Source organism: Cryptomeria japonica, chromosome 7 (assembly GCF_030272615.1).
Source record: "Cryptomeria japonica chromosome 7, Sugi_1.0, whole genome shotgun sequence".
NCBI classification, from domain to species: domain Eukaryota; kingdom Viridiplantae; phylum Streptophyta; class Pinopsida; order Cupressales; family Cupressaceae; genus Cryptomeria; species Cryptomeria japonica.
The window spans coordinates 71244734-71272582 of record NC_081411.1 but is presented as its reverse complement, the minus strand read 5'-3'; positions in this window follow the sequence as shown (position 1 = coordinate 71272582).

Here is a 27849-nt window from a genome sequence, read left to right as displayed (position 1 = left end):
ACATCATTTGAAGGTGAAGTTAGGTTTTTGTAGAAGCATATCAGTATTACACCGGTACTGAATCCAACATATGAAGATGCTATTTTGTGTAGTACATTCTCATTGGATTTAACCGTCCAACTGTAGTCAGTGTGACTCCTATTTGTGTTTGAGCAGTGAGCTCTAGGCTGTTGGCCTTTTTGCTTGTATAGACCCCTTTTGTACACTTACTATCTGCAGTAGCAACATCTGATTGTGGGTAAGGTTTCCCACTGTGGTTTTTCCCCTTACAGGGTTTCCACGTACAAATATTTGTGTCATGTGTTGTGGATGACTTCATGTTTATGTTTCATGCATTAATTCTTACTGGTATAGCAATTTTCTGTTAACACTATTTACCGACATACTTAACTATCTTACCGGTACTAAGCATTAATTTTTTTAATAATATTTTGGTGTGAATTTATTAGACAACTGATTCACCCCCCCCCTCTTAGTTGTCCTCGGGACCTACAATTGGTATCACAGCCTAGTCCTCTTTTTGCAAAAGTTTAACAACTTGAGGAGATCTAATGTCTACTAATTATTTTAGAAAGGATAGTCCTAAACTTGATGGAACCAACTATGGAATATGGAAAATCAGAATGGAGACACATCTAAATTGCATTGGTAAAGACATCTAGGAGGTTACTAAGAATGGTTATACCATTGTTGTAGTTGGTCAGCCTGCTCCTATTACTTTAGCTAAAAATGAAGAAAATGATTGCAAAGCAAGAGAAGCACTCTTGAGCGCATTATCAGATCAACAAATCATGGGGTTATCAGATAGATCTACTGCAAAAGCTATTTGGGATCATTTGGAAACACTAAATGAAGGGGATTCCATAGTCAAAATTGCAAAACTTGAAAGCTTCCAAGTCAGGTATGAACATCTGAAAATGGAAGAAGATGAAAGAATTTCTGCTTTTATGGAAAGAGTAAATGAAATTGTTTTAGGTATCAAATGTTGTGGAGGAACCTTGAGTGAAGATGAGATTGTTTCAAAAATCTTAAGAGGTTTGCCACCAACATATAAAATGAAGGTTACTGCTATTAATGAGTTGAGAACAATGCCTAATACATCAGTAACTAGGGATACATTGATTGGAAAACTTTCAGCTTTTGAAATTGAGGAATTTGGTCCTGTTGCTACTATAAAAACTGATTTGGCCTTCAAAGCATCAACATCATCTGCTCCATCTTTTGATAAATCAGATTAGAGAGCCTTTTATGCAAGAGAACTTGAAGAAACCAAGAAGGAGAATGAAGAGCTTGAAGAACTTGAAGCACTATTTGCAAGGAAAATGCCAAAAGGTCCAATTGGAAGTAAGTATGAAGGTAAAGCACCCTTTAAATGTTTCAACTACAATAAGATTGGTCATATGGCTTCAAGATGCCCTAATAGACATGCTAGACTAAGAGAAGAAGCTAGAAGGACATACAAACCTAATCCTAAATATCAGAGATACAGATTTAAGAAAAACAAAGATAAAGCTTGTTACATTGCTGATGAAAGTGTGACTGATGATTCTGATGAAGATTCAGTAGAAAACGGATGGGTCTTTGTTGCTATAACAGAAGATCAATCGGTACCTATTGCTCAACCAGTAGAACAAGCCCTAGCAGCTAAAGTGGAATCAAAGGATGAATGGATTATTGACTCAAGATGCTCACGTCACATGACTAGAGACAAAGGTAAATTCTTGAACTTTCAAGAATACAATGGAGGTTTAGTAAGATTCAGAGATAATAAAGCCCATTCAATCAAAGGTAAGGGTTCAATATCTCTTGATGATAAACATAACACTGACAATGTTTACTATGTTGAAGGATTAAAACATAATCTTTTAAGTGTTGGTCAATTAGTTGAGAAAGGTTTTCAGTTACAATTTAAAAATGGAAAATGCAAAATCATGAATAGAACTGGTTTGGAAATTGCAACCGGTAATCAGACTAGAGGTAATATCTTTCATTTAAATAATAGTGAAAAGGCTTGCTTAATTGCTCATATAGATGAAAGTTGGCTATGGCATAAAAGACTATGTCATGTAAATTTTGATTGCATGGTAAAAATCAGTACTTCTAAGGCAGTTAGAGATCTACCTAAAATTATGAAAACTCATAATACAATTTGCAAGGAATGTCAATTTGGAAAACAAGTTAGAGCTAGTTTCAAAAGTATTCCAAAAAAATCCAATAATGCTCTCGATTTAATTCACACTAATTTATGTGGTCCGGCTAGAACTAAAAGCTTACAAGGTGATAGATATTTTATGCTAATTATTGATGATTATTCTAGAATGTGTTGGGTTACTTTTCTCAGAGAAAAATCAGAAGCACTTGGGAAGTTCAAACTATTCAAAGAAATGGTTGAAAATGAAACCGATAAGAAAATTAAATGTTTAAGATCAGATCAAGGAGGAGAATTCACATCTAGAGATTTTAATACATTCTGTGAAGTAAATAGAATCAAAAGACAGTTATCAGCACCTCAGACACCACAACAGAATGGAGTTGTTGAAAGAAAAAATAGAACTATTTTGGATGCAGCAAGAAGTATGTTATTAGAAGAAAATCTACCACATGTGTACTGGAGAGAGGCAGTAAGCACTGCTATCTATACATTCAACAAAGTTCACATCAAAGGTGAAACCAGTAAGACCCCTCATGAACTATGGTTTGGTAATACTCCTACTCTTAAGTATTTCAGAATTTTTGGAAGTAAATGTTATATTAGAAGAGATGAGTATATTGGCAAGTTTGATCCTAGAAGTGATGAAGGAATATTTCTTGGTTACTCATCTGAGAGTAAAGCTTATAGATGTTTTAATAAAAGACTACAAAAAATTGTTAAGAGTACAAATGTAAAGATTGATGAACAATTCAGAGGAACTTCAAGGTATATAGACTTTGAATCGGTAACATAAATTATGACAAATGAACCAATAGTAAATCCACTAGTACTGAATGATGATCTAGTTACTCCAGTATCATCAGAGGATACCAAGGTAATTGAAGAACAACAACAGACTAAGACACTCTGGTATGTAAGACTGAATCATTCTGAAGATCATATAATTGGAAGAAAATTTAAAGGAGTCATGACAAGAGGAAGATTGGCAAATGAAGAGGTATGTCTTATTTCTCAAATTGAACCATTATCTATCAATGAGGCATGTGAAGAAAAATTCTGGATTAAAGCTATGGAAGAAGAATTAGGACAAATTGAGAAAAATAATACTTGGACATTAGTTCCCTGGCCTAAAAATAAAAATGAAATTGGAACCAAATGGGTATTTAAAACCAAACTCAATGAAGATGGTAAGGTTGTCAGGAATAAAGCAAGACTAGTGTGTAAGGGATATTCTCAAAAAGAGGGAGTTGATTACAATGAAACCTTTGCACAGGTAGCCAAAATTGAGGCAGTTAGATTATTCTTGGCCTTTGTAGCTCACAAGGATTACAAAGTTTATCAAATGGATATTAAATGTGCATTTTTGAATGGAGATCTTGAAGAAGAAGTTTATATTGAACAACCTGATGGATTTTCTTTGACAAATAACAATGATATGGTTTGCAAATTAAGAAAAGCTCTGTATGGACTAAAACAAGCTCCAAGAGCTTGGTATGCAAGATTGGATAAGTATCTTTTAAAAATTGGTTTTACTAAAGGAAATGCAGATAGCAATTTATATTACAAAGTAACTAATGATGACATCTTGATTATGGAAGTATTTGTTGATGATATAATCTTTGGAGGAGAAGATGGATTATGCAAAGAATTTTCTCTTAAAATGTAGCATGAATTTGAAATGTCTATGATTGGAGAAATAAAATTCTTTTTAGGATTGCAGATTTTACAGACTGATAAAGGAATATTTTTGAATTTGGGATGGAAAACTCTAAACCGGTAAGCACACCTATGACTAAAAATGACAAATTATCTCAAAGGGATGAATCTACACCTGTCAATCCAACTAGATACAAATCTATGATAGGAGGTTTACTGTATTTGACACAAACTAGACTTGATATTATGAATGCAGTATGCATAGTTTCTAGATTTCAGAGTAATCCTAGGGAAAATCATGAATCAACAGTAAAAAGGATTTTTTGGTACTTACAAGGCATAACAAATCTTGGATTATGGTATCCTAAAGATGAAAATTTTGATCTATATGTATACATAGATGCAAATTGGGCAGGAGATGTGGATGATAGGAAAAGCACCACTAGAGGAGCATTCTTTCTTGGAAAGAGATTAGTTTCTTGGCTAAGTAAGAAACAAAGTTGTACATCTTGATCAATAGCAAAATTAGAATATGTTGCAGCAGCAACAAACTGTACACAGGTACTTTGGCTTAAGCAAATGTTGAAAGACATAAAGGTAAAATGCAAGGAACCTATTACTATATATTGTGATAACATTGTAGTAATTGATATATCTAAGAATCTAGTATTACATTCTAAAACAAAACATGTTTCTATCAAACTAAATTTTCTAAGGGAAAAAGTTGAAGAAAAGGAAATAAAACTGGTTTATGTGAATACTAAAGAACAACTTGCAGATATTTTTACAAAACCTTTGCCTAAGGAAAATTTTGAGTATCTCAGAGATCATCTTGGAGTCTTACCTCCACCGGTAGAGACTTAGACAGTTTATGATTGTCATCAACCGACATAATTAAATGGACAAATCTTTTATTCCAGTATTTGATGAGGAAGCTACTTCTCAGGGGGAGTAGTTGGTATATTGAATTGATTGGTATTTTGTAAGAAACTTGACCTTTTGTGACTTCGGCATTTGATGTCAAAGGGGGAGAGATATATGGAAATATATGGAAAAACATTAAGGAAAGATATATTGAAAAATGCATTATCTTTTTGAGGAGAGATTGGTATGAGAATTTGGTATAATTACTCCCAGGGGGAGAATTGGTTTCTGTACTCGGTATTTCTATTTTGGCACTTTGATGGTTTTTCCATCTTATGTTGCCATCAATGCCAAAGGAGGAGATTGTTGGTATTTTGGTATGGTTTTGTCATTGATGTCAACACCTACTAAACACACCTACTTTGGAGATCCAGCAACATTCAATGGCAATCAATAAACTGTTCAAAACAGTCACTGGTATATGGTTAACTGGCAGGATATAATGTTCACCGGTACCTGCATTGACATGGAAGACACTTGGTAATGTCGAAGATATCCTGTGGACACCTTTTTTTGAAGTAATAATCATTGGCATATTCTTATTTGCATATTTTCTTTTACCGGCAAATAGGTCCAGGTTATCTAGGGTTACACCGACAGGTTTATCTTTTTCAGATCAGCATGGTATGCTATGGAGATGATTTATTATTGTTGTAAATGCATTAAGCCAACATGTTCAATTGGTTATTGCATCAGATATTATATTATTTGTAAATGTTTTATTGTAATATCTTGTAGAGCCGACCTACTAAAATTGGTCTTAGGGTATGGTATAAATGTAAGATCTTATTTATAAGATCATATGGGGAATGAGAAAAGGTTTAAAAGAAGGGTATATATGAGATCAAGCAGAGATATACATGAAAGACATCATTTGAAGGTGAAGTTAGGTTTTTGTAGAAGCATATCAGCATTACACCGGTACTGAATCCAGCATATGAAGATGCTATTTTGTGCAGTACATTCTCATTGGATTTAACCATCCAACTGTAGTCAGTGTGACTCCCATTTGTGTTTGAGCAGTGAGCTCTAGGCTGTTGGCCTTTCTACATGTGCAAACCCCTTTTGTACACTTACTATCTATAGTAGTAACATCTGATTGTGGGTAAGGTTTCCCACCGTAGTTTTTCCCCTTACAGGGTTTCCACATACAAATATTTGTGTCATGTGTTGTGGATGACTTCATGTTTATGTTTCATGCATTAATTCTTACTGGTATAGCAATTTTCTGTTAACACTATCTACTGACATACTTAACTATCTTACCAGTACTAAGCATTAAGTTTGTTAATAAGATTTTGGTGTGAATTTATTAGACAACTGATTCAACCCCCCCCCCTCTCAGTTGTCCTTGGGACCTACACTGATTACACTGGAATATATCAAAGGAAATATCGGATTCCACAAAATAGTGATCAGCAAAACCAAACTTCAAAACCGGATCAGAAACTCTTTCCAAACTCACCGAAATAAATCACAAGAATATGTTGACATCAATGAAAAAAAAAAGTCCTAGAAGAAACAATGATAACAACCAAATCCAACAATATCCCCAACAATCCAACAATCTCCCCTTTGGCATTAATGGCAACATATGAATGTAAAAACCAGTCAATGCAAAGAAAGAAGATATCACCAACAAACACCCCCTAAGATCAAAATAGATAACATAGTTTTTCACACGATTTCTCTCCCCCTTTGACAACAATGCCAAAGGTCTCCAAAATAGAAGATCTAACAGAATCATGAATTTGGCTCCCCCTGGGATACACAACCAAATCAATAGACTACTCCAAAAGAGGAGCATCAACAACCCATCAATCTAGATAAAAGAATAAGTCTCTTAATTCCACCGGATCGATGCAACTCAATGCACCTAATTATCATTAGGAGGGGTGGATACCCCTAACTTGTCTCTCAAATAGACAAATGTATCTGTAGGCAAAGGTTTAATGGAAATATCAATATTTTGTTCCTTTGTAGATACATACTCCAGGTTCACCTTCTCTTCATTGACTTACTCTCTCAAGTGTTTTCATTGTGTTGTCATTGATGTCAACTGGTATGGGATGACCACCGGTAAATGAGATGTATGTGCAACATTGTTATGGAGTACATGATGTGATATCTTGGATATCACCTTGTGTTGTTGAACACTGGTAAAGGTAAGGAAGATGACCTCAGAGGTCATCAGTACATAAGTTAGTGCCTGACTTGTGTGATGATATGGAGAAGTGTTTTGAGTGGTTGCTTGTGATGAAGAGGCAAAATGTTATCTAAAACACTTCAACACTAGAAGAGAAGAATGAACTAGTATTCTATGAGGTTGCAGAACAACATGACTCCCACTGGTTGAAGATGAAGTCATCTTGAGAAGAGTCAAAGGAAGATTGAAGTGTTTGTCATCTTGACAAACCGGTAGAGGGAGAAGCAACATTGATCAGAAAGAAAGGCTGAGTAGGTGTAAACATAGGAATCTAACCTCACTAAAAGAAGATAGGAGTCTTGTGAAGGTTGATGACATGTTGTGATCATTAGTGGTGATCAGTATATGAGTCCATCAGTTATATAAGAAAAGTGAAGTTGCAAAAGATTTCCCAATTGTGGGAATGATCATACCGGTTTGTGTCTTCCATCGACATGTTAAGGTGAGAGAAAGATATGATAAGGTAATCGGTAGAATGGTTGAAACCAGAAGAAGTAAGGAACTGGTAGGGTGGTTGGTCAGTGATCCTACCTGGACTGACTTGAAATGCCAAGCTAGCAAATAGTCGACATGGAGTCAACATGGAAAACCCATGTTTGGATAAAGATAGAATGTACAACGATAGGGTTGTTGCAGGGTTGGTTAGCTTTAATGAAAAGTCACCCAAATCATAGGACATGTCGCAGAGCTATTATAGGGGTTTTAGGCTCAAGGTCTCGAAGACAACTACGAGTCAGCTAAGAGAGATTGAGAAGATTGAGGTGATGAAGAAAATAGCATGACAGATGTTTCATGAGTGACGGAAGGATTAGCTATGAGGGTAAAAAGAAATTTACCAGAAAGGGAAGGTGTGATCCAGGATGTGCGACCATAACAGAGTTGTGCATTCAGATGTCAGAAAGATTAGATCATGCAAGATCTGATTGGATTTGGTTTGCCTCGAGAATGGTGAGGAAACCCTAACGACCTAGTTTTTGAATTGGTTTTTGGAGGAAAAACTAGTCTATAAGTATACAATAAAAGAGGAAGAATGTTGCTGCTAAATAGAATAATATTGTATTTTTGCAAACTAGAAGACTTCTGCAAATAAGAACAAGATCAGCCAAGTGCTCAATGGGCATCTAAGAAGAGAGTGGGAGTGAGATTGAACCTGGTTGAAGCTTTCAACCAGTTGGAGAGAAGAACCGATAGGTTCTTATACTGGCAGAGTGTGATACCGATGATGTGCAGAGAGTGAGGTGTAGATCTAGTAGAGAAGAAGCAGGTGGAGAGTAGGAAGAAGAGTGAGTCGGTAAAGGAGAGAAGGTACTTCATTGACAGAGTAAGATATTTGATAAGGTTGCAAGATTCACTTGTAACATGATAACAACTTATGTATTTGAAGTTTACATTGTGAACACTGAGTTGTAGCTCGGTCTAGGGGTTGGTGCTCCTTTTGGTTGTAGCTCCTTGGGTTGGTGCCCTAAAGTCAGGGGTTGGTGCTCCTTGGGTTGGTGCCCTAAAATTTTTAACTGTATTTTATTGTGAGGTTGGATTGGAGCAGTAGTCTCCAACAACATTGCTCACCAAGGTTTTTCCCATATTGGGCTTTCCTCGTATATACTAGTGTTATGTGATAGTCTCTTCTGAGTATGTTTTGAATTTAAGTTAGTCTCATGTATAATCGGTAAGTCTACATTAAGTTAGACCCTTCAACCACTATGATCATAAAGGATAGCTAAAGGGAAACATTTTGAGAACCACTGATTCACCCCCTCCCCCTCTCAATGGTACATTGTGTCTAACATCAAGTAGTTATATTTGATTGACATGTGCTTAGTCTTTGAATGTTGTATCAGATTCTTTGACATGTTTATAGCATTGGAATTATCACAGTTTATAACAATAGGCTCATCATGAATAACTCCAATATCTTTCAACATTTGCTTCATCCAAACTATCTGAGTGCAATTACTAGTAGCAACAATGTACTTAGCTTCAACAATAGATAAAGATATTGAATCTTGTTTCTTGCTAGCCCATGAAATCAACTTCTTACCTAAAAAGAATGCTCCACTAATAGTACTCTTCAAGTCATCAACATCACTAGCCCAATTTGCATCAGTCTAAGCACATAACAAGAAATCATTAATCTTCAGATACCATAAACCATAATCCATAGTTCCCTTTAGATATTTCAATATCCTCTTAACAACAATGACATGACTCCCATTCAGATCAACTTGATATCTAGCAATCATACACATAGTATGCATAATGTCAAACCTAGTTTGAGTAAGATATATCAGTCCACTGACCATAGATCTATACAAACTCTAATTAGATTTAAGAGATTCATCATTTTTAGATAGTTTACAATCAGTCACCATAGGAGTTCCAACTAGTTTGGAATCATCTAGTCCAAATGTCTTTAGCAGTTCCTTCACATACTTAGTTTGAGATATAAAGATACCTTTTGCTATCTATGCAATCTGCAAACCTAAGAAAAACTTCAGCTCACCAATCATAGACATCTCAAATTCTTTCTGCATATCACCGGAAAACTTCATACTCATATCATCATCACCACCAAAGATAATGTCATAAAAAAAAACTTCAACAATCAAAATGTTATCATTTTTAATTTTAAAGTACAAATTATTGTCAGGATCACCTTTGGTAAACCCAATTTCAACAAATATTTGTCTAATCTAGCAGACTAGGCTCTAGGAGCTTGTTTAAGTCCATAAAGTGCTATCTTCAACTTACATACCATATCTCCATCATCCGATAGTGAAAATCCATCAGGTTTCTCAATGTGAACCTCTTCCTCTAGATCACCATTCAAAAATGTAGATTTGACATCCATCTGATATACCTTGAAATCTTTATAAGCAACATAAGCAAGTAACAGTCTAACATCTTCAATTTTCGCAATTAGGAAAATTTTTTCTTCATAATCTATCCCTTGTTGTTGTGAATACCCTTTGCAGACTAGTCTAGCTTCACTGGCTTCATTCAATTTGTTCCCAAAAACCCACTTATTACCAATAACATTTTTATCCTTAGGTTTAGGCACAAGTTCCCAAATGTTATTCTTTTCAATCTGGTCCAACTCTTCTTCCATGTCTACTTAGGCTCTTTAGGCTGAATAGGAGTTAGAAAATCATGTTGACCATCATCATAAGCTTTGATCTCCCTCCCAAGGCTCTCATCCACCTTCACATTTTCACTCTCAACTATCTTTCTTAGTCTCTTGTTATAGCACCAATAGGCTTTACTCTTTGTGGAATATCCCAAAAAGATACCTTCATCACTTCTAGCATCAAACTTCCCAAGATCCTCATCTCTCTTAATATATCATTTGCTACCAAAAACTTTGAAATATCTCACAATAGGAATATGACCAAACCAAAGCTCATAAAGGGGTCTTACTGGTATCACCTTTGCTATAAACTTTGTTGAATGTATAAACTGTAGTGCTAATAAATTCTCTAGCAGACCTTCAAAACATTTCCTTCAATTAACATGGTTCTTGCAGCATCCAAAATAATATGATTCTTCCTTTAAACAATCCCATTTTGTTGTGGAGTCTTAGGAGCAGATTGTTGTCTTTTGATTCCATGCATCTCACAGAATGAATTGAATTTACCGAAACATAATTCTCCACCTCTATCAGATCTCAGACACTTCATCTTCAATCCAGACTCAATTTCAACTTTATCTTTGAATATCTTAAATTTATCAAATGCTTATGATTTTTCCTTATAAAGACAACCCACATCATTTTAAAATAATCATCAATTAATAGCATAAAGTATCTATCACCTTGCACACTTCTAACATTTGTAGGTCCACATAGGTAATTATGCACAAGATCCAACAATCCATTAGATGCATAAGGTTTTCTCTTGAAAGAAATCCTTGTTTTCTTACCCAACTGACATGACTTACATACCGGACTAACACGTTTAATAATTTTAGGTAGATCTCTAACAACTTGTGTAGAACTGATCTTAATCAATGAATCAAAGTTTAAATGACACATCTTTCTATGCCATGACCAACTCTCATATATCTTAGCACTCAAACAAGTTTTCTCACCATGTTCAAATGAAAAATGTTACTTTCAGTCTTAATCCCAGATGCAATCTCTATACCAGAGGCATTCAAGATCTTGCATTTGTTAGGATAACTGGTGGGCAACTAAGAGAGGGGCTGCATCAGTTGTCAACCAATTATGAAACTTAAAGCACACAAAACCTTCTACTAGAATGCATAAACCAAATATTAGAATAGAAGATATATTAGTTAAGAACAAACATAAATCATAGAACAATTACCATCCATCCACAACACATAACATTGAGATTTGTACGTGGAAAACCCGGTAAAGGGAAAAACCATGGTGGGAAGCCTACCCACAACTAGATAATACTTTTGCACTAAGTATGTGATTACAATAAGAGGGGTTTGCACATGCAGGTGTAGTGTCATAAATTTGTGACCCTAGCAAGTTTCAACTGCATTAGGGTCCTCACGCATGCAAACTCGAATCATGTAGCTTGATCAAAGACCAAAGATTACCTAGTTGTGAAAACAACTTCTTTATTGGCCTTTGCGTCACCCCGTCTGCACTCTGCCCTAGAGAAAGGGGTAGGATAGGGGCTTGGCTCCACTATCCCCCCTTGGATAGGGGCATCCTTGTCTTATTTTAGGGTAGGACCCTTCCTAGGGTTGCATTGTTGGTTGTGCCTCAGGCGGGAAACCCCCTGCCCCCCCTGATGTCAGCCTGTGATAAAATTCAAATCCACAAACATGTATTTAAGGGGGAATTCACTCTCTCATTTGCATAAGTTGGATAGGTCGAAGTTGGAGAGATTCAAGTTGCATAAGTGATCAAGCATTCAAGCATTCTTTTCCAGCATTAAGCATTCTCAAGTATCCCTTCAAGGCTAGGTGTTGCATTAAAGTTAAGGATTCAACCATTGAAGAGGAGATTGATTTCAACATTCAATTCCACACAAGAACCTCTATCAATATTGCTACTACAACCTCCCTTTAGGTAATTTACAATTGAATCTTTCATTTACATCTACTTGCAAGTACTTTCTTTCATTACTTGGCTAATTCCAAAGCTGGGGTTTGACCTAAAGGCAAACCCCCAATCCCAACCTAGTTTCCTCTCTTTTTTATGTGTAGGTTGCATGTGCACAGTTGTACTTTCAGATTCGGGCTTCATTTGTAGAGGCAGAAAAACCCTTTTGGTTTCATGGATTTTTTGAAGGACTATCTACATTCCTGCCATGGTCCTGGTAACTTTTCCTCAAATTCACAAGGTGACTTCATCTTGACATTTTATTGCCAGATCCAGGTGCACAAATTCATCCCATATTTTGATCTTAAGTTATAATCGATTCTTTGTCACTTTTGCACTACATAATTTAGTCAATTTCCTTTCCAAGTCAAACATGGATGAGGGGATCTACTTTTTGTTCCCAATTCATTCATAATTCAATCTACCATCTTTGTGTGGAGAAATTGAATCTAGTGAATTATCATCTCCTTATTCCTAATGCAATGGTGAATATCACTTGAATGGTAATCGATAGTGAAACTCTCATCTCTCTTTGAGGGAAAGGGTAGTTTCCTTCTTGATTTATCATTCACCATTTTCCCACCATTATAGCAGGAAGGCCAATAGCCTAGAGCACATTGGTCATCACAAAGGAAGAAATCCAGACTACAATCCAGAAAGATGAATGAACTGCAAGAATAACATCTCGTATGCTTGAGTATAGTTCTAGTTAATCTCAATACCGAAGGTCTTAAGCCGCTTACACAAACCCAATTTGATCATCTATGATCAACCAAAACCACTGCATATGATTACAAATTTATTCACACGTAGATAATCCCATAACCTTTTGTAACCATGATCTACAAAGAGATCTTACATCATATATACCAAGCCAAGACCTAAACAATTAGGTTGGCCACTAAGAAGAAAATACAATAAATCCATTAAATAAACCTGCCAACCAATGATAAACCAAGTCAGCCTAAGACCGAAACAACATAAACCAATCAATAAATCTAACTGGTAATGCATTGGGAGTATCAACCAACACATTACATAAAATTGGTCCATAACCTAGAAGAATAAGACTGGACCTAAAATAGGTTTCCATAAGCCAAATTAAACACCACCAATCAACTAGAGCATGAACATGATAACCATTAGCATTCTGATAACCTTCTAGAAGCCACTCCAACACCACTTATCAGATTTTGCCCTTACTGATAACCAAAAGGCTTCCTAGAATAAATGATAGCTTCTAGATCATCAAATCCTGAACTAACTGAATGAGATACGCATCAGGAACACACGAATAACGAATCCAAACTAATTCCAATAGCTAGAGCATACCGAAGAATACCAAAGACAAATCTCTAGATCATAATCAAAGTCCAACCACTCTGCCAGAACCCGATAGATAGCATAACAACTAGTGTTGACATCAATGACAAACATCAATGCAACACATAATCAGTTCCTCCAAAGTTCCAACAATACCCCCTTTGGCATTGATGACAACACTAGATGTGAAAAACATCCGAGTGCCAAGAAATGCCAAACAAGTCTCCCCCAATGGAAGACATCCAACAATCTCCCCAAAATTATATGACAATGAATCTCTAAACCAATAGATCAAATTCCCCTTGTGAAATATATCCTGGTTAAGCTTTGATCTTTTCTCAATGACGAATATTTTTGTTAAGCTCTATTTTTCACATATATATCTCTCCCCCTTTGACATCAATGCCATAAATCTGACATAAACATCAAAGAAAAATCATAAAAACCTCTGAACCACACAACTAACTACTCTCCCTAAGTAGTAGCACCAAAACATCAATCCAGAATGAATGATAGCTCTAATAAATGCATACTAGGCTGATGCCAATCAACATCACTTAAGTCACTATCAGAGAGGCAGAAACCCCCAATCTATCTCTAATGTACTCAAATGATTCCTTGGGCAAAGGTTTAGTGAAGATATCTGCAATCTGCTCTTTAGTGTTCACATAAACTAGTTTGACTTCATTTGCTTCCACCTTCTCCTTGAAAAAGTTATACTTGATAGAAATGTGCTTAGTCTTAGAATGAAATACCAGATTCTTTGACATGTCAATAGAAGTAGAGTTATCACAATGAATAACTACCGGGTCATCACAATCTACCCTTATATCCTTCAAAATTTCATTCATCCACATAATTTGTGTACAGTTAGTAGCAACAACAACATACTCAGCATCAGTAGTAGATAGAGAAGTACATGAACATTTCTTATTGATCCATGAAATAAGTTTCTTTCCAAGAAAGAAAGCTCCACTAGATGTGCTCTTCTGGTCATCAACATCTCCAGCCCAATCTACATCTATGCATGCACTAATAATCTTAGAGGATTTGGTTAATATTGAGAGCCGGGGGTGAATCCATATTAACAATAATTTCAATCTTAAAAGTTGAACTTATAAAAATTCTTCAAATCAAACATAAACCAGTAGTAAACTCTTTACCATTGCCAGTAATCACTGATAACCAAATGTTAAACCGATTTATCAGAACAACTCATTAAGTGTTCATCAATATGCATAAACTAAAAGTAAAACATAACAACACATAAAAACATTCATCATATGAACACCATGTTTTTTACGTGGAAACCCAAATAGGGAAAAACCATAGTGGGAATTGGTATCCACAAAAATTATGCACTCTTTCACAATGCGCCCTGTTAGGAGCCTAGCTTGGTTAGAAGCTTACAATGATACCCTGTTAGGAGTCACCCGATTAAGGGATTTAGATGATGAGCCATGTTAGGATCTTTGACCTATTAGGATCAACCTTGGAATAAAATTTAGCACTCTGATATAGAGCTACCCGGTTAAGGGATTTACAATGTAAGGCCTATTAGGACCTACCCGATTAAGGGATTTTGACTGCTACAAATATTAGAGAACAACAGTTAATGATCTAGGTACAACAGTTAACTTCTTTCTTGATTAGATCCAATTAAGCTCCAAATCTGCTACACTCTAGCAGATCTCATACTCTAGTTCAACTTCACACTTTTCTCAAACCACCAACACTCTAAACATCAACTTTACTGACATAAATCACCTTTTCAACTTAGTCTATTACAAAACCCTAAGACTTACAACATAGATAATCACAGATCTTTTGCAGCTCATTGTAGATCATCATTGATCATCATAGATCATTACAATCAATTATAACCGTTGAATGATCATCGCATCTTGATCTGATACAAAGTCAAACCCTTAGACCACTTTGCTAAGAACTTTGCATATTCCCAAGTAATTTGATTTCCAAATGCGCAAAAACATTTTTAAAACACTTCATATAGTTTGTGCCACATCATCACCAACATTTGAACTTGACATAGATTGCTTCCAAACAAAAAATCATTACCGGTTAAGAGAGTTCTTTACTAGTCCTTAAACCCTTCTTAAACCCTAGCAAAAATGCAATAGAAATCATAAACATGATTTTCGATAACCAAAAAATGATGTAGTTACGGTCAGATACATATTATAATGATATAAGCTCACATTCCAAACCGCAACACTTCAATCATCACCAATCACCAAATCAAATCAAAACATTCCTCGTTCACTGTCTATAATACCAATAAGGCATTTCCAGTAGTCCAAAAAGACTTAGATGACAAAATATAACATAGAAAACATCAGTTGCCATCAATGACAACACAAATAACTGATCAAAGTCATCTGATCATACAATCTCAATCTCTTCATCACAATTTCATCAGAAACAGTCCTTTACTAGTTCAGTCACCATTCTTGATTCACATCAGGTATGCCAATTATGCCAACAATGCACATAGTGTAAAGTCATCATCTTTAGGATACCACAAACCATACTCAGTTGTTCCTTGGAAATATCTAAAAATCCTTTTCACTGCACTCTCATGATTCTCTCTAGGATCACTCTGATATCTTGATACAATAGAAACTGCATTCATTATATCTAGTCTAGTCTAAGTCAAATATAACAAACCTCCAATCATAGATTTATAACTTGTAGGATTTATCGGAGGTGATGCGTCTTTCTTTATCAAATTGTCAATTGTAACCATAGGAGTACCAACTAGTTCAAAATTTTCCATACCAAATTTCTTCAACAAATCTCTACCATACTTAGTTTGACAAATGAAAATACCTTTATCAGTTTGAGTAATTTGCAAACTTAAGAAAAATTTCATCTCCCCAATCATATACATCTCAAATTCATTCTTCATTTAATCAGAGAACTCCATATATAACTTATCCTCACCTCCAAAAATGATATCATCAACAAAGACTTCAACAATCAATATGTCATCATCAATGATATTATAATATAGGTTACTGTCAGGATTACCTTTAGTGAAACCAATCTTCAAATGATATTTGTCCAGTCTAGCATACAAGGCTCTAGAGCCTTGTTTCAATCCATATAAAGCTTTCCTTAACCTTCAAACCATGTTTTTGTCATCTGAAAGTGAAAATACATTAGGCGGCTCAATATAAACTTCCTCTTCAAGATCTCCATTAAAAAATGCACACATAAAATGCATTTGATAAACCTTGTATTTCTTATGTGTAGCATAAGAAAGAAATAATCTCATAGCTTCAATCCTAGCTACCAGAGAAAAAGAATCATCATAATCAATTCCTTCCTTCTAAGAATATCCTTTACATAACAATCTAGCCTTATTCTTCACAACTTGTCCATCCTCATTCAATTTATTCCTAAAGACGCATTTAGTTCCAATAACATTCTTATTTTTAGGCCAGGAAACTAAATTCCATGTGTTGTTCTTTTCTATTTGATCTAATTCTTCTTCCATATATTTCATCCAACATTCATCTTTACAAGCTTCAATAACTGATGCCAGTTCAACTTGAGAAATTAAACATACCTCTTCTACTGCCAACCTTCTTCTTATCATTAATCCTTTTCTCTTCTTTCCAATGATCTAATCTTCTGAATGATTTAACCTTACATACCTAGGAGTCTTCTAAATTTCTATTTATTTGTTCTAATCTTCACTTACTGTTGAATTTTCTGATACTGTCAGGGTAACCGGTTCAATATTCTATTTCAGTACAGGTGCTACTAGTTTAGTTATGATCATCTCCAATTTTGGTTCTCTCTCATAAGTTATGATTTGTCCTTTGTACTGCTCATCCACCTTGACATTATCACTCTCCACAATTCTCTACAATATTTTGTTGTAACATCTATATACTTTGCTTTCATTAGAATAACCAACAAATATCCCTTCATCACATCTAGTAACCATCTCTTTTGATATAGCGTTTACTACTAAAGATTTTGAAATACTTAAATGTAGGTGTATGACCAAACCATAACTCATAAGGTGTTTTACCAGTGTCTCCTTTGATATGAACTCTATTGAATGTGTATACCGTCGTGCTCACAACTTCTCTCCAATAGATATGAGGCATAGTAGCTTCCATCATCATAGTTCTAGTTGCATCCAAGATAGTTTTGTTCTTTCTTTCCACAACAACATTTTGCTGAGGTGTATGGGGTGTAGACAATTATCTCCTTCTCAATTTTTACAATCAAACATGTCTTCTCACTAGAGTTCAAATGAAAGATGTTACCTTTAGTCTGAGTACTGGTTGCAATCTCCAATCTAGATCTATTGATGATTTTGCATTTTCCATCCTTGAACTATAATTAAAATCCCTTATCCACCAACTGTCCTACACTCAAAAGATTATGCTTTGAACCTTCAACATAATTGTTAGATTTTGCCAAGATCAAGAGGTCAATGAGCAAGTTATGGCCATTTGAAGTCGAACTGCAAAATCAAAAATGCAAATGAGAGGGGGTCCAAAAATTTTCAAACCCTGTTGATGTGGCGTTGACGTCAGCAAGTCACTGGGTTAAATTTGACGGTTGTATGACCATCGCAAAACTTCACCCTCTGCTGACTGGGCATCCGTACTGTACGGACAGATTACGTGGCAGGCTGATTGTGTATTCCGTACCGTATGGAAAGATGACTGGGCGAGTCACATGGCGTCTGCATGGCAGATGTACAGATGACTGCATGGCGCGTTGACTGTGCAAACCATACTGTGGACATGGCAGATGACTTGTCTACGTACGGATATGACGTGTGAGGGTTTTACCGCGGGCCAATGGCTGCCTGCCACGTGGCGGGCACGGATTCCTCCAGTCTGTGTCCGCGTGGCAGGGGAGCTGACCGAGCCGAGAGTCTTTGGCCGGCGGAGGCGGTGGAGCAGAGCTGCGCGGGAGGAGATGTGGGCAGTGGGAGCTGGCGCCACTGGTGGCGGCGGAGCATAGTTGTCAGAGCCCGGTGGGGTCTGCGCGTCACCGGCAGTTCACGGTAGTCGGAGCGGCAGTGGCGGTGACGTGCTCAGGCCGAGGAACCTGCGGGAGGTGGCGGGAAGTGCGCAGACTAGGTACGCAGCGGGTCTCAGTTTGCGGGCGCTGGCGGACAAGACGTACACAGCGCGCAGAGCAAGTACCTGCAAAACGACAGGTACGGCGAGCACGGGGGGGGTCTGCAGACCCCCCAAAAAAAAACTTTTTGTTTTTTTTTTTATTTGCTTTTTGAATTTTTTTTGATTTCGGAATTTTTGGATTTTTTTTGATTTTTTGATTTTTGATTTTTTTGAAAAAAAATATTTTTCTGATTTTTTTTGCTTTCTAATTTTTGAAAAAAAATATTTTTCAGAAAAATAAATAAAATTTTCCGAAAAATATAATAATATTTCGAAAATCCGTACAATATAAGTAAAATTGGGGAAAAAAAATTTTCTCACCAAAATAGGCCAATTTTATAACCAAAATTCATGGAAACGGCCTTTCGGACACAATGGCGAGGTCGGATCTGGTCTAGGATGCCTCCAAATAATGATGCTCCTCAGATCTACCTCTTGACGTCGCAATAATGCCTCTTCAAGACGAATCAATGAAGCCCCAATTGCTCTGATACCATGTTGGATTTTGCCAAGATCAAGAGGTCAATGAAATGTACAAGATAGAGACACAATATAGGACAAGAATAAACTGTATTCTCATCAATAGAAAATGATCAACAGTTGTTACATACAATGTAGATGAGCTTGCTTATATAGGCAAGGCTAGGGATATGTATGAGCACATAAATATGACATGTGGCTCAATAAGAAACAAGGGTATGTAGGAAATAGGTGTGGGTAGGTAGGAGAAATAATATAATATTCCACATGAGGTGGATCACCCACCGAAGGTGGAATTATCACTCCACAATAAGTGGATATGATAGTGTAATAACAAGATCAACACCATAAAAGGTGGAATTTCTCCTACACACACTATCCCAATGTGGCACAAACACCCAAGTGTCTCATATCCAAACTACTATGAAATGCATTATCCTAAGTAAACTTAAGTAAGTGTAATAATATCCATGATGAATAATTATTTACACCAACAATAATAAACATTTTTCAGTGTTATTCTTACTATCCAATGATATAGTTCCTCTTCCTCTAATCATGCATGCTTTGTCATCTCCAAATCTAACCAGACCACCATCAAATTATTGCAAAGATAGAAACTTCCTTTTATCTCCAGTCATATAATATGAGAATCCACTATCTATCACCCATTCATCCTTGTCTTCAACTTTACCAGCAAGGGCCTACTACTTATTTTGAATGACAGGTTCCAGAGCATCTTCCTTGATAGCCAAAATTAACAATTCCTTTCCATTACCAGATCCACTAGCTAAATTTTTTGTCGGTTCATCATTAAAGTCATCAGTCACAACTTCCTCATCTGCATAGTAGCATGATTTGTCTTTGTTTCTCTTGTACTTATTCTTTTTTTGATAATAATGGATAGGCCTAAATTATCTAGCTTTCTCCTCAAATATTGAATTCCTCTCAAGATATCTAGATGCAAAATGACCTATCTTATTATATGCAAAAAATTTAAAAGGTGATTTTCCTTCATACTTACTTCCTACCGGACCTTTAGGTACTCTTCTAGCAAATAGGGCTTCAAGTTGCTCAAACCCTTCATCTTCTTTCTTCATTTCCTCAAGTGCCTTTGCATATTAATTTCTCCAATCACTCTTGCCAGTTGATGATGTAGATGCATGAAAAGAAGATTTAGTCTTTGCAGCTCCTTGAGGAACAAATTCTTCAAGCTCATTAGCAGATAACTTTCCAATCAAAGTATCCTTGTTGACAAAGGTGTTAGACATTGTTCTCAGCTCATTAATTGTAGTAGCCTTCATCTTGTAAGCCATTGGCAAAGCTCTGAATACTTTGGAGACAATTCTCATCTTCTATCAGAGATCCACCACAACATTGAATTCCCATAACAATTTCATTAACACTTTCCATAAAAGCAGTAATCCTTTCATCTTCCTCCATTTTCAGGTTCTCATACCTCACCTGGTAACCATCAATTTTAGCAATTTTAATAGTAGGGTCACCTTCATTTAGAGTCTCCAACTTATCCCATATAGCTTTTGTAGATGATTTGTTCGTTAATCTCATTATTTGCGAGTCAGAAAGTGCACTCAAGAGGGCTTCTCTAGCTCTTTAGACATTTTCGATATTCTTATCCAAGTCTACAGGAGGAGGATTGTTAGATGCCAGATTATAAGGGGTATAGCCTTTCTCAGTGATCTCCCAGATCTCTTTCCCAATACATATCAAATGAGTCTCCATCCGAATCTTCCATTCTTTGTAATTTGTTGAATCAAGCTTGGGGGTTTCTCTCTAGAAAACAACTGTAGATGAATAATTAGATGCCATAGGATATTCCTCAAGCAGTTAAGCTTCTGCATAAAGGATCAAGCTCTGATACCATTTGTTAGGATAACTAGTGGACAACTGAGAGGGCGGGTGAATTAGTTGTCAACAGATTATGAAAATTTAAGAACATAAAACCTTCTACCAAAATGCATAAACCAAATACCAGAATAACAGACATATCAGTTAAGCAAAAACATAAATTACAGAACAATTATCATCCATCCACAACACATAACATCGAGATTTGTATATGGAAAACCCGACAAAGGGAAAAACCATGGTGGGAAGCCTACCCTTCAGTCAGTTAATACTTTTGTAGTAAGTATGTGATTACAATAAGATGGGCCTACACATGCAGGAAGGCCAGCAACCTAGAGCACACTGCTCATCACAAAGGAGCCTCACTGACTACAAAAGAAATTCAGGATACAATCCAGAAAGATGAATGAACTGCAAGAATAACATCTCTTATTCCTGAGTACAGTTCCGGTTAAGCTCAATACTGGAGATCTTAAACCTATTACACAAACCCAATTCTATAACCTATGATCAACCAAACAATTGCATATGATTACAACTTTATTCACATGCATATAATACCATTACCTTTTGTAACCATGATCTACAAAGAGATCTTACATCATATATATACCAACCCGGGACCTAAATAATTAGGTCGACCACCAAGGAGATAATACAATAAATCCGTTACATAAACCTGAAAACCAATGATAAACCAAGTCAGCTTGAGACCAAAACAACATAAACCAATCAATAAATCCAATCAATAATGCATTGGGAGAATCAACCAACATGTTACATAAACTAGTCCATAACCTAGCAGAATAAGACCAAACCTAAAATAGGTCGTCACAAGCCAAATAAAACACCACCAATCAACTGGAACAAAAACATGATAACCATTTGCATCCTGATAACCTTCTAGAAGCCCCACCAACACCACTTATTGGATTAATCAAAATATCTTCAACAAAGCTCTGCTGGTAAAACCCTTACCGATAACCAAAAGGCTTACTAGAACAAATGATAGCTTCTTGATCATCAAATCCCAAACCAACTGAATGAGATATGCATCAGGAACACATGAATAACCAATCCAAACCAACTCCAATTGCCAAAGCATATGGAAGAATACAAGAGACAAATCTCCATATCATCATTAAAGTCCAACCACTCTATCAGAACCTAGTAGACAACAAAACAACTAGTGTTGACATCAATGACAAATATCAATGAAACACATAATCAATTCCTCCAAAGTTCCAACAAAATTTACCATCCTTGAATTGTAGATCATAACCCTTATCAACCATCTATCGAACACTCAAAATATTTTACTTCAAACCTTCAACATACAAGACATCATCAGTAGTATGCTTACCATCAAAGGAAATAGAACTTCTCCCATGGATTACACAGGCTTTGTCATATCCAAATATAACTAGTCCACCATCATACCTTTCCATTCTTACAAATTTTATTTTGTCACCGGTCATATGATGTTGTCATGCCCAAACTTTTGGGCACAAACGGAATAATTTTTTTTGAAAATACTTAACTTAGTACGACTAACCTAATTAAAATAATGCAATCTAGTTTGGTCTTAACTATGTTTTGAATGAATCAAACAATTAAATTAATTAGGCGATAAATAATCTAAGTTATAAGCGAGCTAATATTTCTCCAAGAGAGTTATTACTAACTTCCACTAATAATTTATTAAACTCTCTTAACCAATAACCTCAAACTTAATATATAATCTCTAAAATTAATTGTCCAATCATCTCCTATAGTTCTTCAATTACCTAGGGACTAACTAATTAATCCTTAACTTATTTTAACAATAAGAATAATTTATCTAACACTTGACTAGAGGGTCAAATTAATCCCATAATAACATTTGTGCTATAAAATTATTTTAATAAAGGCCAAGATAATTTAACTTCTAAAGCTTCCTAATGCAAGGGTAATAATTAATATTTCTCCCTAGACTTGACTCAAAAATGAATCTAAATCTAGCTCAAAAAAAAACCAAAAGAAGACTCTACTTAATAACAATAAACCTTCGCTAATGGGAACTTAAATTAAAAAAAAAATCACAAACTTATAAACCTAACATGTATATGCAGTTAATACACCAAAAGGGGTTTATATATATATATATATATATAGAAAAGTGAGGATAAAAATATTTATCACTTAATTTGCAAGGTCTTATGGGGATACCCTATTTAAATTTCAAATAGGGTTTTTCCCCCCCCTTTTATTTCCCCATTTCCCCTTTTTTTTTTTTTTTAAATTTATTTATACAAAACCCCCACACACACCTTTATTCTAAAATAAGACACTTGTTAAGAGTTTTGCCCTAACCCGAAAATTGGGTTAGGGCTTTTTTTTGTGTGTGTGTGTTTCATATTATATTTTTTTTTGTGTTGAAGAGCTGTGTGTGTGTGTGCAGGATGAGAGGCGGCGGCGGCCATGGAGTCCCCAAAGGGCGGCGACCGAAAGAGAGACGACGGCGAGTGGAAAAAAAATGGCGGGGAAATGGTGAACGACAGCGAGCAGGGGTTTCCCCCGGGCGTCACTCTGCCTACCCATAGTGTGGTCGAGCGCCGTACACTGTGGATAAACACAGTGGTGGGCCGGGAGCCACCACCACTATGGTTACCCATAGTGAGGGACCTGGTGTTGTCCACTGTGGTTACCCACAGTGGCGGCACCGAGCCGTCCACTGTGAGTAATCACAGTGAAGGCACGGTCGCACCGTCCCCTATGCTCACAGGGGTTCGGCCTTCACCGAACATGGTGATATTATTATTATTTTTCTTTTATTATATTTTTTTTTGTGTATTTTTTTAATAATATGTTTTGTCATATATATATATATATATATATATATGTAAATATATAGGTAGATATATATTTATATCATTTTGCTTAGGAGGTATTTAAGTTTCCAGGTTAATGTATTTTAATGAGTATATATATCTAACATGAAGAAAACTAATCAATGATTTGCAGCATAAAATAGATGTAGTATACATTATTTAGTTTGTCAAAAAAAATAGACTTTAAATTTTGCCCTTATCTTCTTATTTACCAAACTCAAACTAATTATTTCCTTAGCATATTAGACCTAGTTAGAGGAAAGAAGATAACTAGTTTGTCTATTTTCTTAAAGCATTCTATACTATTAATGCATTCTAATCAGCAATCTTAGAATATACTCTTTTTGGTAACAAAATAAAACTAAAACTAAATGCTAATTTGTTTGAAAAAAAATAAGCTACTACAATAAGATTTATTTTTGGCTTTAAATGGGAAAATAAATGATAGATTTATTTTTATTGCAGTAGCATAAATAACATAAAGGAATATGTAGTAACAACAATTTTTATTTTCAGAATACACAAAAATGCATCTACTTAAACATGAAGATTTAAATACAAGCTAATACATTTCATCTTTCTTTTTGCAAAACTAACCAAGGTAGGAAAAATATATTTCTTTATCAAATGTAAATACAAAATAAATAAGAATACAAATGGGTTTGAAAACCCAACAAATATTTCCCTTCCATAGGAATATGAATAACATAAATACACTTCTTTTCTTTTGGAAAATAAATACAACAATGACTCTTTTTTTCTTTACAAGCTACAATATTAAATACATTTGTCTTTTAAACTTTTCTACAACATAAAACAGCAACAAAGCTCTTTATACTTTCTTTTCCCATCCCTAGCAACCTGCAATAAAAACACAACTTGACCATGGAGAGCTCACCTCCCAGCCTAGGCTTACTAGAAGCCACCCCCGAGCTTGGAGAACCAAGCACTAGACGGGTTACAAACAAGCAAACAACACAACAAATAAGGCAACCACTCAACATGCATTTTCCCATCCCAAGCTACACTTTCACCACTTCTTGTGATGATCTTTCCACGAGTGGAAGTGGACCAAGTACCATTGGGGAGATTGTAAGCATAATACAAATCAAGCCACCTCATGGCAAAACAAAATACAACAATTTTCACCTGCACACCTTATGCCCCCCAAAGGCATAAAAGCCATATTTGCTCCCCTTATGACCCCCAAATGCATACACAAGGCTATGCAGAAAGGGTCACAAAGGACACCCCTGAGATCACTCTCCATAAGGAGAGCCTCTCACCCAAGGCTATCATACTCCTTGCACCCCAAGACCATCCTACTCTCCCAAGAGTAGGAGGCCTTGGACACTCCCAAAACAAGAACACATAAACAAAGAACATGGAAATGAAAACTTACATTTTTCTCCTACAACAAATTACATATACACATCTCTTTTCATGCAAGCATCTCTTTCTTACAAAAACAACATAAACAACATAAACAAAAGAAGGTAAAACCAACCTTAATCTGCCAATAGGTATGTTAGACTTAGTTGGAGATGAGCTACCCAATTCCACACAACTTTCCACCAACACTTCACCAAAATTCTATCCTACAACTAAATTTCAAAAATTGCATAATCTCCAACAATGGAGAGTGGGTGATTACTCACTAATTCCCTAATCCTTGCCTAAGAAGGCCTCTCACACACTTCCCAACCCCTTGGGTGAGGTGAGAGTTCCCATTGGTTGCTCTTCCCAACCTCTTACATATTACTAAAACTGGAAAGGGAAAAGGTGAGTGAGGATGGGGAAGAGAGTTTGACATCAAAAGGTAAGGTTGTCTATCCTAGGAGGAACCTTCTAAGTTGAATTTTCGCTCACCTTGGGAAAACCACTTTTTGAGGTGACTAAACAGTCACATGGGAGTCATCACATGTTTCAAAATACCCCTAACCCATAGGTATACCCTTTGGACCTTTGGTAAAGCCCTAAAACTGACCCTAGGAGTCCATTTAACCCCTTAGAAACCTAGCTGAAGTTAACCTACGGGTCAAACCTGAGTTGACCACTCCCAAGACTCCCTACCCAAGGGAAATTGTGGACCACACTCATTTGTTTGAATGGCTTTGGTAGAAACAAAACTCCCTCCAAGAGACAAGTCAAAATCAATGACACTAATCATCACATGTGTCAAGTGACACAATAAAATACAATATAAAAATCACACATGGAATTTGTCTCTTGTAGGTTTACACAATTACATAAAATCAAATTAACACACATGCATCATTTACTTTCACAAATAAAATACATTACAAATGGGGTGTTGTCTCTCCAAATAGACAACCCCTGGCTTAACAAACGTACATTGGTCTAGGTTTGGTTCTCCATATAAATTCCATGGTCACATGGATAATTTTCCCGCGCACCTCAATTAGCACATTAGTAATTCCAAATAATCACAATTATACATAATTAAATACATGGATTTCATTGCACATCAAACACTCATACATTTGGCAACAATAATTCAATATCTCATTCATTCAAATTCGATTCCACATAAGCAATTAACATAATTCTCAAAATTGAACCATTCATAAAATAAGCATCATTTTTCTATCATCAAAATGAAGTCTTGAAATTCCAATAATGACATTCACCATTTCAAAGTAATTCTATTCTAGCAACATATAAAGTTTCATAATCATCATGCATAAAATAAAGCATCAATATATGTCAATGTGATCCAAATCATGAAATCATATAGGTTCTAGATCCATAAAGCATAAAATAAAGCATCCATAATAGTCTCAATATGCAAATAACTGAAAATGTCAAACTGAGTCAGGGTAGGGCCTCACACCCTCCCCCTCTAGGCATGAACTTCCTCCTAGAGTTCATCAAAAAGGTGGGGGTACTGTGATCTCATACGTGCTGCATCCTCCCATGAGGCTGTGACCTCATAATAGGAATCCCACTGGACCCTAACCTGATCCAGCTCTCAACCTCGAAGGCCCAGCATCTAGCGTGCCAAAATGCGAATGGGCTCCAAAGCTAGCTGCCCGTCTGACTCCACCTGCAAGGCATCCCAATCTAGAATATGAGACTCATCATAGATATACTTCCTCAAAACTAAAACATGAAACACATCGTGGATGCATGACAGGCTAGGTGGCAATGCTAAATGGTAGGCAACTGGTCCTATCCTCTCAAGGATCTCAAATGGTCCTACAAATCGAGGTGTGAGCTTAGAACCCTTTCCATAACGGATTGGACTTTTATGCGATCGCACTCTCAAGAAGACTCTATCTCCAACCAAGTAGCTACGATCTATCCTCTTTGCATCTACATATTTCTTCTGTCTATCCTGTGCCTCTCTAAGACGCTGCCTAATCAAATCCACCTGCTGCTCCATATCCCGAACTATCTCAGGACCAATAGCAACTCTGTCCTCTATGCGGTCCCAACTCAATGGTGTCCTATAAGGTCTGCCATATAATGCCTGATAGGGTGGCATCCCCAAGGATGTGTGATGCCCATTGTTATAGGCAAACTCTACTAAGGGAAGGTACTCTTCCCATCTGGTCTGGTGATCCATGACATACATGCGAAGCATATCCTCTAACACCTGATTAACCCTCTCTATCTGGCCATCCATTTTCGGATGTTAGGCTGTAATGAAATTGAGCTTGGTACCCATAGCTGCCTGTAATGCCTTCCAAAAGAAAGAAGTGAAGAGGGAATCCCTATTGGAAATGATCTTGTGTGGAACACCATGAAGTCTGACAATGTCTCGCAAAAACACCTATGCTACTATTGGTGTTGTGAAGGTGGTACGAACTGGTGAAAAGTGAGCCACTTTGGTCAACTTGTCAACTATCACCAAGATGGCATCATGGCGGTGAGATGACATAGGGAGACCAATGATGAAATCCATGGATATAGTATCCCACTTCCACTCTGGTATAGCATGAGATTGGAGCAACCCACCTAGATGGCGGTGCTCCGCCTTGACTCTCTGACACTCAAGGCATCGGGCTACCAGCTCAGCAATAAGTTGTCGCATTCCTGGCCAATGGTATAATTCCCTCAAATCTGCATGCATCTTCTTGACCCTGAGATGTGCT